General features: G+C 40.3%; 1 long non-coding RNA gene across 1 annotated transcript; it reads right to left on the reverse strand.

Annotated features, from left to right (window-relative positions):
- Positions 1–6,385: 6,385 nt before the first annotated feature.
- Positions 6,386–7,765, reverse strand: LOC115025006 (uncharacterized). Its single transcript, XR_003834174.1, has 3 exons — positions 7,705–7,765; positions 7,123–7,247; positions 6,386–6,961 (listed from the first exon to the last, which is right to left on the reverse strand). It is a non-coding gene; the product is annotated as an uncharacterized LOC115025006 (long non-coding RNA).
- Positions 7,766–11,560: the final 3,795 nt, after the last annotated feature.

An 11,560-nucleotide genomic window follows, 5' to 3' on the forward strand; every position in this document is an offset into this window, starting at 1 on the left:
CATACTAATTTTTCTTCTGCCAGTATGACCGCACAATACAAATAGGTATTCTATTTACTTCTGTGTGGTCCTGAAAAGTATTACATTTAACTTGAAACCTGCAAAAAGCCTTTGGGAGGTTTGGATGGAAGTGGCACACTAACAAGCCCCTTCTGACAAGACCTCTGGCTCAGGCTGACTCTGACTCTCACCTCTCACAACCTCAAGCTCATTTATACTTTGCCTATTATTGAATTATTGATTATTGAAATCAGACAGAAACATCCATTCTTTGTGAATACTCCCCTTTGTGTTTTCAGAGGGGCTTTGCACTTAATACTTGAAATATTATGGCATTAAAGTTGGCAGAATAATATATATTTTAAACTTTGGAAAAAGCATCAGTAGCTTTTGAACGAAGAAACATCAGTATCAGCTTTCAAAATAGTGCCCGAGTCCTGAAAACATGAAAGAGCTCCATGTGACTCGGATAACATCATCAGTAGCTCAAACAGAAAACCTTTTGTCTGCTGTCCAGGGGCTCCAGCTACAAACTGCCCCATTAGTGGTGAGTCTTGACATGAATTAATGAATGAATGAATGAGTGTGTGTGTGTGTGTGTGTGTGTGTGTGTGTGTGTGTGTGTGTGTGTGTGTGTGTGTGTGTCTGTGTCTGTGTGTGTGTGTGTGTGTGTGTGTGTGTGTGTGTGTGTGTGTGCGTGTGTGTGTGTGTGTGTGTGTGTGTGTGTGTGTGTCTGTGTGTCTGTGTGTGTGCGTGTGTGTGCGTGTGTGTGTGCAGAGTCTCATTAGTTTGGTACACCATCCACCTTCACCGACGCATTCTCCCCTCTCCTCCGTTAACGTGCTGTTGCTAAGATACCAGCCGCTCATCTTTACTCCTCCACACACAACCACCCTGTGTGTGTGTGTGTGTGTGATAGTGAGAGATGTTTCTCCCTACCTCCTGACTATTCTTGACAGACACACACACACACAGACACACACACACACACACACACACACACAGACACACACACACACACACACACACACACACACATCTGTATAAATCATACCTCCACTCTCGTCACCTCAAAGGTCACCGTTTGACAAGGAACAAAGGTGTTTTTTTCCTCCTGCCTCCCACTCGCCTACAGACAGAATCCCGCCTCCTGAAACCTGGAGACAAATTAAACAAGAGCGTCGGACTGACCCGAGAGCAGCTTCAACAACAGTTATGTCCCAGAACTCTTTAAACAAAATGCCATGATGCGCCAGTTGTCCGTTAAAAATAAAAACATTAGTGTGTTTGTCTCAAGACACTCAGCATATGGCCATCTGTAGAAATCCAATATGTGGAGGTGCAACTCCCATGAGTCTTTGACAGAGTGCCAGTGGTAAAGAGTCATGTGATACAGTATGCTAATAAAATAATGTCTTGTGTTGAATTAATCAGGAGTTTTACTTTCCACTACAGCAGTAGATATACTTTCTTGTTTCAGATTTACAGAAACACTGATGAAAGTAACGCTAACTGCTAGCTGCTGCTAACAGCTAACAGCTAACTTTAGCTGCCGTCAGCTAGTTAGCTGTTAGCTGTTAGCAGGTGTGGAATGTAACTAAGTACATTTACTGAAGTACTGTACTTTATAAAGTATAAATTCAAGGTACTTGTACTTTACTTCAGTATTTCTCTTGTTTGCTACTTTGTACCTGTACCTCACTACATTTCAGAGATATTACTTACTTACATATATTACACGACAGCTTTAGTTTCTTTTCAGATTACAGTTTTTCATCCCCTTCCTGTCCAGTGAAAACCATGTGTCTCCAGACATGTTGAATTTTAATGTTTGTGATAAACTGAAGGATGAAGTGTTCCTTTATGTGTTGAGATAATTCTCCTACTTCTTAAGATCAATAAATTATTTTAAAATCCTGCTGTATCAGCTGGAAAATGAATCGTCACAGAAACTCATGAAAAGTTGACTTTTGAGAGCTACGTGGTTCTTACAGGACAGAGACAAATCTACAGACATGTGATGATCTTACAGAATATGATGCATTGCTTTGGATTAAACTACCTAGCAGTTTGTAAAGGAGTTTAAAAAAACAGCACAACATTAAACATTTACAGCAGAAGAATGTAACCTTCACATTAATGCAGCAGTAATATTAATCCAGAAACCTCATATATAATAAACACTGAAAGGGAACATTGTAATGCTTCTATACTATTCTCCTTCTAATACTTGCATACTTTTACTCCTTTGCATGCTGGACCTTTAGTTGTAATGGTGTATTTTAGTACTTTTAGTCCAGTAAAGCACCAACTTACTTATACACTATATACTTATACTTATTACACCACTGCCAAAATGAAGCAGAAGGAATCTGAGGAGAGGCTCTATTGTGCAACGATGCAAATGTATACGACCTGCAAAGCGGGTTTCACTTGACAGCCCAGGACATCAGCGGTTTTCGGTAGCTTTACTAGCTTAAACTGGGGAGGTAATCAGTGAAAAAGCCTACCTTAAGTAATAAATACTGTTATTACTTCTACGGTATAAAAGCATGCTGTGATTTTACAGTATGTCAAAAATGACAGTGGTTAGTTCTTCAGTAACCTTAATGTGATACGACTTAAAGCAACTTGCTGGTTAATTGAGTAAAATATCTATAGTTAAAATGACATGATGTGCCCTTCAACAAATAACCAGCTTCTTAAAAAATGACTCCATGTCAACAGATCATCTAACATTTTGCTTCCGGTCACCGCAATCTATTGTACTTAACATTAAAATAGCCCTGATATGTAGTCCAAATCTTCCTGCTTCTATAATCACTAAGTTATTCATGTAGCTTGTAGCTGAGAAAACACGCCACAGAAAACCATTGATCGCATGAGCTCAGAAGTGATGTAATATTTACCAGGAGACCTAAAGTGTTGTAAAATGTTCCACCTCGTGCTCAGACACACACACACACACACACACACACACACACACACACACACACACACACACACACACACACACTCACAGTCAGACTCTGTGGGGATTGCCTGTGTTTGTCTGTACACATTTGTACCCATATGTGAGTGAGCGAATGCCTGCAGCACATTAGATGAGAGGGACGGCTCTCGGAATAAAGCTTTCTGTGGAGAGCCACTTCCTGCTAGCGCGAAATGTTTCGCCTAATTTTAGTTTTTGCCAGTAAAACGATGAGAGCACGCTGAGCAGGGAGACGAGTCCCAACGCTGCAGAGTGATGAGTCACTTCAGTCAAAAAAACAGCAGAGAGAGACCAGTGAAAAGAAAAGAGAAAGAGAAATTATCTGTTATCTGACTGTCCATGCACTTGATATCAGCTTCCAGTTTGATGACAAAGTTGGGGAATATTTTGCTTTCTAAGCACGTAAAATGTTGCCTTCATGACATAGACATTTTGTTTTGAGTTATTAAATGAGAATGTTCTGAAAACAGATTGCATTTCTGTTGGTTTCCAACAGCTTTGAGCACATGAGGAGTGTGCCTACCTTTCTGTCACGAACATTTTTGAGGAACATCCTAGACCTGCCATTCTCCACCTGCCCACCCTTGATCTTTCCCACTTTCCCAAATATGCTATCACACATTTAAATTCATACAGAGTTTAGCCAGTGATAACAAAGAAAGAAAGAAAAAGTATTCACTGTTGATTCACAATAACAATGCCAACTCACAGTGGACAGGACATGGTTTGTGTTACTTTGTTAAACAGAACAGCCAACGAAATTATGGGGATGCATTCACACACACACACACACACACACACACACACACACACACACACACACACACACACACACACACACACACACACATATTAACACTTCACAATCGCAAGGATGCCTCCCAAAAGTGTCTACTGAAAACAGTTCATGAATTTGGTCATGGTATGTAAATCCATTTAGAAGTTACGCACATTTTTATTATAGTCTCCTCTCATCCCCGAAAGATGAATTGGTAAAGCAAAATGCTGTGTATATGTGTGAGTTTGGTGCTGCAGTCACTTGTGATGGGAGGCGATGTGGAACATTATGTCTCTAAAATGACTTCTGGATCTGCATGAACCACCTTGGGGCTCCATAGCAGATGACTGACTGAAAGTATCAAACACATCTCCATCTACTTACAGATCAATCATCTAACATATTCCTTAATAAAAGCTTTTAAAGAAACTTTATCCAAACCAAGTACTACCAGTAAAAGGTAGTCTTTTAATTAAGAAAAGTGACAAATCGAACTAAACGACAGACAGTGCTGATCTTAGGGCATGACATCACTGCATAGAAAAAAGCCTAACACTCTAATTGAGACATTTGTGCATCGACATGCTGACTCAGAGCTGTCAAAGCCTGTGCTCGTGGCTGCTATTCCTGACACCAATTTGTCACAAGCTTGTCTTTAACCTGTAGGTGACAGAGTGTGAGTCGGTGCGACTGAACAAGCTGGAGACATTTTGGGAAATTCAATTTCTGAGACATTTCTTGTGTATTTGTGTTTTTTATGCTACTTTATAATTCGACACCTGTAGTTACTAGTTACTATTAGTAATCTTTCAAATTAAGATTTTAACATAAAAACAAAACCTATGACAATCTTAAAAATATAGAGCATTGTTGGAGATTAAACGAGTGTTTCTTACACCTTTTATAAAGAAAAACGTTTTCATGTTTCAGATGTCCGTGATTTGTTATGACGTTTCCCCTCTAAAGTTAAGGTTTCATTTCAATAACTGTTCAATGCTTAAAGACTCAAAATGCTCAAATATGTCACAATTGCATGATATATTTATCCCTCCCATTGATCATCTCATGACCCCGAACATTAATGTTTTTACCCTTTGGAGGGGCCCGACCCCTATGTTGGGAACCACTGGACTAAACTAGCTAATTGTATATAAAGTAGTTAAAACTAGCTTCACTTTCAGCAGCTACCATATTTACACATTGATGCATCAGTATTCATTTAATAATGTTATGATATATCAGTCAGAGGGTGCATTTTACTGCAGAACGAGTACTTTTACTTTTGATGCTTCAAAGTACATTTGCTGATAATACCGTACTTTTACTAGGTTTAAACATTTACTTCTAATATATTTTCACATTGGTGTACTGGTACTTTAACTTAAGGAAATATCAGTGTACATCTTCCACCACTGCTGAACAAATACTATTAACTCTGCTAATGCACCCAGTACGACTAAATCCACAAAAAAATGAAATTAAACTATAGAGCATAGGTCTTCAACAGGGGGTACTGCAGGGGGGTCGCAAAATTGTTTGTAGATAAAGCAATAAAAACAAATTTAATTTTTTTTATGACAATTCTTTTGTTGCTTTGCGCTTTCACATTCCCTCCTCCGCTGTACTTTGTGAAGGGTGGTGACACACACCTACAGTAACAGACAGAGTGGAGGAAAGGAGAGGGGTGAACTAAAATAAATGTAAAATAAATTTGCGCACCCAAACGCCCTCCGTCGCACGGACCTCTTCAAGCCTCTTCTGTACAATATATACAGTAGGGCAGGGGTGTCAAACTCATTTTAGTTCAGGGGCCACATAAAGGTCAATTTGATCTCAAGTGGGCTGGAGCAGTAAAATCATATCATAATAACCTATAAATAACAACAACTCCAAATGTTTCCCTTCGTTTTAGAGCAAAAAAATACAAGTACATTCTGAAAACGTTCACATTTCATGAATTATCTTTTTACAAAACATTATGAACAACCTGAAATGTCCTAAGAAAAAAAGGTGCAATTTCAACAATATTATGCTTCAGTTTATTATATACACATGTGCATTACAACGTACAGATCACAGTGTATCTACACACAACATTTTGTCACAGGTATCTGGAACAGTATTTAACTTTATGATCAAAACAACACATTTTTACACTTTGAAAAGTCATCCTGCCAGCCGGATCGGACCCTCTGGTGGGCCGGTTTTGGCCCGCGGGCCGCATGTTTGACACCCCTGCAGTAGGGGGTCCCTGCATCACACTACACCAGTTTGGGGGTCCTTGGCCTGAAAAACGTTGAAGACCCCTGCTATAGACGATAAGTGGGCTTTTTGTGCATTTTATGAGAGTGATAATAAAATATATAACTAACTATAACTGACTTTACTGTCACCGTGCAGAACAGCTACTGAAACGTGTCTTTAGTCTTGAGACAGTCTTGGACCTACAGAGTATATCCATGTACAGTAAAACTTAAACTGATCTGTTATCTTACACTGACAAGCTGAGGAGAACATATGATCCGCACTGCACTGAACATCCCTATTGAAACGATGGCAGGGTACTGCCACCTTTTGGTGGAAATATAAAATCACTTATTTTTATTTTTGCAGATTTTTTATTGAAGAAAGTCCCTTCATGGCAAGATGAATACAAAGTCATTGAAATGATCAGTATCGGTCAACACATTGAGCCTTTTGACTTGCTCAAAATGATTGTTTCATCATTGTTTCTGTGCTAAATTGTTTTATTTTATTCTCTCAACAACATCATTGACACTCATTAAACTCAAATCCTTGTCTCCGGGCTCCCTTTGAGCCCACTCAATAAAACCATAACCAAATCATGAAGTTTGTATTTTAAATGTATACCTGCAATGTTTATCTTTCCTTGACAAGGACTTCCTGTGGCTGTGCTAATAATGACTAATAATAATGTGTTTCTGTTGCTTTGAAGCAGGGATGGGCAACTGGCGGGCCGCCAGCTCCGCGGGGGGGGGGGTGCTGTCGGAGCTCCGTGAGGGGGGGGCGCAAAGTGGCCCTCTGGTAGTGAGGACACACTTTTTATGGCCCTCCCTATCCTCAAAGTTGCCCATTCCTGCTTTGAAGTAATATTCTTAAAGTACAAGCAGATCTGGGCGTCTGGTTGAATCATGACAAGCCGGGAGTTGAAGCATCTCATCGTTGAGATCCTGGTTAGGAAAAAAAACAATAAGATTCTGATTAATATCTCAGATAATATTTTAACCCTATTTTTTCCTTCTTCTGCTGTTACACCCAATTAGTAGTTGGATGTATCCGCTGTGTTTTAGTTTTACAGTTTTAGAGAATATAGTGTTAATTTTCCACTCACAACATTGGTTAAGCTTGTTGACACGGGCGATGTCATTGGTGCTCATCTGACTGGCACATCCAAAGTTAAGGCTAGGATTGCTCTTAGCGATGATGGTTGGCTGCATGTTTTTGCTGAAGGCGTATCTTGAGGAACACAAGAACACAACATGTTTGGTATACAGAGCTGCACACACAACACAAGCACACACACTGGCTCCGGACTGACAGATGAGGTTGTATTGTTGACTTGTTGTTGTTAGTTATTTTGGGCAACTTAATAAAGTGTTTCTACAGCTAAATGCAAGTTAAGACTTTTTTAATGTCACTCGGGATGACATTTAAGTCCAACGTTACATTAACCAAAATTGAAGAAAAAAACAACATCAATTACTTAAGGCCCTGTCACACAGTTCCGTATGGCAGAAACGTATCCCGGCGTATACGAAATATATAAGGTAGTAGTATAAGCATAAGTAGTATTCGTTAAGAGCATGCAGTGTTACGCTGGGGTACGTTGTTGAACGCTGAGGCCGTGAAATTGTTTTGAGCATGTTCTGTCACGCGTTCTACCCACTATTAGTTTGTTTTCATTTGGTTTTACCTTGTCAGTAATTCTCTTATCATTTCAGATCCTGGTTCATCCTCACTGCCTGCAATCGACTTATTCCCCTCACCTGGTTTCCACAGCCCATCTCCTCACCTGCTTCTCATTCCCTCATTAGTTCTCTCAGAGGATATATACCAGGTCTCTCCCACTTGTTCCCTGCCAGATTGTCTTGTGTTTTCCTGCCAAGCTCTCCAGCGATCGTCTAGTTGACCTGTTTAGTTTTCCTGACCTGCCCGTTTTGACCCTGCTACCTGTTTCTGGACTCCGATTCTTCTGCCTGCCCCTTCCTGGATTTGTTTGCCTTTTGGACTGATTTACCGGTATTTGACCCTGCTTGGATTACTGAGTAAACTGAACTATATTGTATTCTGCCTGTCTCTGTGTCGTGCTTTTGGGTTCAGTTCTGTCGGTTCCAGCGACCCTTACATGTCCAAAGTTTTCGGACTGTGCTTCATAGGTTATGCATACGTTACTCATAAGTTACGTTACATGACATTACGTTGATAAACGTCGGCTGACTGTAAACCCTACAATTTATTGATAACAAGTGGATAACCTATTCATAACCTATGCTTAACCTATGTCTGAATCTGCAACGAGTCTCGACTTATTCAGACATATTTAACCTATGTTAAACTTATGCCTGACGACGGAGTAACTTATTAAACGTGTTTCTACAGTACAGCTAGCGTTCAGCTAGCGTTTTGGGAGCTTATTGGGGTTTGAATATAGTATATAGGGTCCCTGTGAGTAGCTCATTCTCACTTCTTCACAGCACGTCTTGATGAATAAATCAACCCATCATCAGAGAGCATGGAGGAGGCTGAGACAAGAGTACATTCTAGCCGTTCTCCAGCATCAGCATGACGTGAACCAATTGGCACTTTTCCAGCTCTTTGCCAATAGGAGAAGGAGAAGAGGGCAACGGAGGAGAATCTGGACCAGAGCATGGATCGGTAGGTGACGGCAGTTTTGCTTATACGACCAGCTTCTGGTGGAACTCCGGAACGAGGACAACTCCTCCTTCATCAACTTCGACGAGCTGCTAGCCAGAATGAGTCCCAAGATGACAAAGCAACATACTGATGATTATGTTTCTGTGAGATTGGCGCCGTATTTATAGACATAAGTCACGTGATCGTTCGAAGGACGCAGACGATGCGCTAGGAATACATTTTGCATTCATCAATTACGTTGGCCATACGCTCTGATACATTTTGTATAAGCAAGTGTTCTATGATCCGTCATCTTCATCATCACTGTGCAAGCAGAGTTTGAGAAAACGGAAAGCACTGCAATCATTTTCTACATTTTCACTTTTTCAATAAAGGTTATAAGAACATTTAATAGAGAAAAATTAGCATGTGACATGTTAGAATAGATAAGAGCAGTGGTTCCTAACCTGTGGTTGCCAAAGCTTCATGGGGGTGTCGCAAGGCCTACTTGATTTTAAGGGGTGTAAGAAAAAACTATTTTTTTTAAATGCACAGTTGATCTATATCTAAGGGTTTTATTCATTTATGCGAAGAAAACTAAATTAAGTTGTTTTTGGAGTTTGGAATGTTCTTTAAACCATAAACTATTTATTTTATCTAAAAGGAAAAGACACGGTGAAGACCTGAACACGCAGAGCCTTCATGCTAAACAGCTTCATCCTGCATTAGAAAAGTTTGCAGTTGAAACAACCAAAGAGCTAATAGAACAATGACCAAGAGTTACAGAGAAGAATCATTGAATTTGTCTAAAAAGACACCGATTAAGAATGTCTGATTGCCACATCAACGCATGGTCACTCAGTAAAGTGAAACACTGGCTGTACAAGAGTTGTTTTATCTTTATTGGTTGTAATCATATAATTGAAACTTCTACATTGACTGCTATTCACTGAATGATCCAGCATACAAGGAAGCCTTCTGATTTGGTAGAACAAGCTATGCGGCTGGATTGTTAGTGCATTGTTCTTGTTATTGATGACTTGTTTTTAATGTGTTGATCTTGAGTGTTTTGTAGCAGCAATTCTTCTGTTTGTGTGATTTTCCCTGTATCTGCATCTGTTGGTGAGTGTGTGTGTGCAAGTAGTACTATATCATTAACAAAATCTAGATCCTCCAACTGTTTGTCCAGACTCCGCTGTATGCCGCTTCCGCTTTTGTTTGTTACTTGGTTCATGATCCAGTCTGAGCAGAGGAGGAAGGGCGAGAGCAAATATCCCTGTCGCAAGTCAGGACCTTGAAGGCCTCTGACATTGCATCTCTTGGTAGTCGCACTTCGGCAGGATGCCATATTGCGGCATCATTTTCTAAAGGGCCTCACGATCGACGAGAGTTCCATCCTTGTCACATTTGGCTTTGTCACTTGTCATAAACCCTTGTGTTCACTTTGCTTCTACTTCAAAGGCTTTCACTCCTTTTATCTAAGGCTTCAATTTTACAACCTCAATGTGAAAAACATTTTTGGTCGACTTCAGACATACAAGTCAACTTTCCATCGACCTCTTTATAGTAAGAACAAATCAAACGGGTGTTGTCTGGGAAGAAGATTTACTTTGTGGTCCTAGTTTCTGGCTGAGACAGGTCTGTATTTATGATAAGAGACTCAGAAAAACATCAGCACTGGTCATTCGTTCAAATGTAGAAAATGTTACAATTTGTTTTGCCCAGCGACCTCTTGCAGCGCTGCAAATAACTTTCCTCTCAATAGCAAAGGCAGATGGAGCATAAAATTGTTACACCGCTACAAAATGTTTTGCAGGCTTAAACAGTCAACGTTTGTTTATTTTAACCATAGAAAAGTATCCAGAGGAATTACATATTCGACGATTATGGAAGTACTATTCTCTTGGTGTGTTCATTAACTGTAACTAGGATCTTTCCTTAATCTTAACCATACAGTAGTCTAAAGATGTTGTAGAGCGCGAGAGTTTAAAAAATGTTTTATGTTCAATGTTTTTTACTAGGTTGTTTTTGAAAACATTGTCATTGAGCATAATCCGGGATTTTGCAGAATCATTTAATATTAAACATTACAACCACACGTAATGGTTAAACATCTCTGTGGAGACTCTTGTCTAGTGATGGCAGTGTGATACTGAAGCTTTGATACGTGCTTCAAACTCTGGACTACCATTACATAGAACCACTGCTTCGATGCTTGCTTCAAATCACGTGACATGACGTCCGAAGCAGTAACCGCTTCATTTCCTGAATGAATCACCGGACTGATTCGCTGCCACTGCCTCGTCTCGATTCTGACTGGTTGAGACAGTTTTGAATTTGAGCGCCTCAACACTTTATAACCGCTCTAAACAATGCACAATTTGTGGGTTGTTGTCGTAAATAGAACATGATATTCAGTCTTAGATGTGTGTGTGTCAAAGAATTTAAGGCAAAGATACTTTTAAATCCACTGTAGCCTTGCACTTCGCCAGTAGAGGTCACTGTACCTGAAGCTTCGAGTAATGAACCTATTTCCGAAACAATTGGCTGAAGTGGTTCAGTGCTTCACAAAAGCTTCATTTGTCCATCACTACTCTTGTCCACAGTCAGGGATAAGGATGACAGAGAGGAGGTGTAGTGTCACACACACAGCTTTATTCTCAAACAGGTAAGCTTTATATTACAGGCACAGCTGACAGGTACGCTCTCCTGTCCTTCGCTCTGCTGTCCGCTGCTCTCCAGGCTGCGCTGCGTCGTGGCCTGAAGAAGCATCTCCGTCGACTCTGGAACCCAGCCTACTGCAAGAGAACAGAACCAGGCCATCACCATGCATTTATTATGTGACTGATTACCTGATTCCGTTCAGCTGTCTTGCCTCCAGCTGGGACACTCCTGTCTCTCCCCAGCAGCCGGCG

Source organism: Cottoperca gobio, chromosome 3 (assembly GCF_900634415.1).
Source record: "Cottoperca gobio chromosome 3, fCotGob3.1, whole genome shotgun sequence".
In the NCBI taxonomy this organism is placed as follows: domain Eukaryota; kingdom Metazoa; phylum Chordata; class Actinopteri; order Perciformes; family Bovichtidae; genus Cottoperca; species Cottoperca gobio.